Here is a 1,594-nt window from a genome sequence, read left to right as displayed (position 1 = left end):
GAATACATAATACACAATTGGATAAAGAGAGAGAGAGGGAGAGAATGAATACATACAATATATACATAGCCTAAATAAATATTATAGATAGATACAATATATACATAAATTACATAAATAATATAAACATAATAAATAAATAATATACATATTCTAAAAAAATATATATATACACACACACACACACACACACACACACACACACACACACACACACACATACATACATATCTACATCGGCTTTTCATACTAGAAATATACTAGGATCAGGATTATTATATATCAATATTTTAAACAATATTTTCATATAAATAATATAATTTTACACAGATTTAATCAGATTACTCAATATTTTGGTTAAATGTTTAATTTAAGACCAAAATAAGTACCTAAAGCAACGCAACAATGAATCCGCAAAAATAGATAATGTAAATAGAAAATTATTAGAATTATTATTATAATACAAAATGTATTATAGATGTCACTTCACAGTAGTGAATGTTTCATTTTGCAAAAAAAATCTGATTAGTTAAACAACTATGTCAACAGTTTACTTGATTATGCCACCCAAACTGTAACAGTTACACTACTGTTCAACTGTTTGGAGTTGGTTGATTTTTTTTTTATGCTCACCAAGGCTGCAATTAATCAATGATGATCTGATCAACAATTGTGCTGCTTATTTTTTTGGAAACTGTGATACATTTTTTTCAGGATTCTTTGATGAATAGAAAGTTCTAGGGATGCACGATATTGGATTTTTGCCGATATCCGATATTTTTAAACTCATTTTGGCCTATACCGATACCAATATATTTCCTTTTGTTTAGAAACAACACCAAGTCTCTCCTGTTCATTGCTATTTTACTTTTAATTTAATTTAATTAGAAGTAGGCCAACAGCAGCCCCTACAGATTAAAACTCCTTACAGAATGGCCGTTAGGACCTGGGGGAGGCTGCCGCTGCTGCCACTGCACCTGCTATTACTGTTTATGACACACCAAACGCGTCATTCTGTACGTGCTTTCACAGATTAAATGCAGCGATCCAAAAGAGTGAATCTAATCATCATTCAGACAAAACTTTGCTTCAAGAATTAGCCACACTTCTGACGTAATCTAATCGCTAGCACACCTGAGCACATGTGAGTTTAGGTATTCCTCTTATCGGCAAGACATATTGGCATAATTTTTCATATCGGGCCGATGCCGATATTTACATTTAAAGCCATTATCGGCCGATTCCGATATCAGTCCGATAATATCGTGCATCCCTAGAAAGTTTAAGTATTAAAATTTTTGCAACCAGGTAAATCTCTTTACTGTCACTTTTGATTAATTTAATGTGTCCTTGCTGATTTAATCTTCCAAACTTTTCAACGGTAGTAGAATTTGCATATTTTAATACAGAACAAATAGTCAAATAACATTTTAAGAAAATAATTGTTAATCCAATAAATCCAGGCAATCAATCAATTATCAAAAGAGTTGTTAGTAGCAGCCCTAGCAGGTAAAAGGATTTCCTGCTGCAAGAATACAGAAAGAGAGCAAGAGAGCAAGAGTGCAATAGAAGCAGAGAGGTAAGCAAGAGCGGT

The 1,594-nt window shown here is 32.2% G+C and overlaps 1 protein-coding gene across 2 annotated transcripts in view; it reads right to left on the bottom strand.

Annotated features, from left to right (window-relative positions):
* The window catches only part of polr3b (polymerase (RNA) III (DNA directed) polypeptide B), a 26,227-nt gene that overhangs the window by 3,802 nt on the left and 20,831 nt on the right, over positions 1-1,594 (bottom strand). The window lies entirely within an intron of this gene.

Source organism: Sinocyclocheilus anshuiensis, unplaced genomic scaffold (assembly GCF_001515605.1).
Source record: "Sinocyclocheilus anshuiensis isolate Anshui unplaced genomic scaffold, SAMN03320099.WGS_v1.1 scaffold571, whole genome shotgun sequence".
Lineage (NCBI taxonomy): Eukaryota > Metazoa > Chordata > Actinopteri > Cypriniformes > Cyprinidae > Sinocyclocheilus > Sinocyclocheilus anshuiensis.
This window is presented reverse-complemented; position numbering and strand designations above follow the sequence as displayed.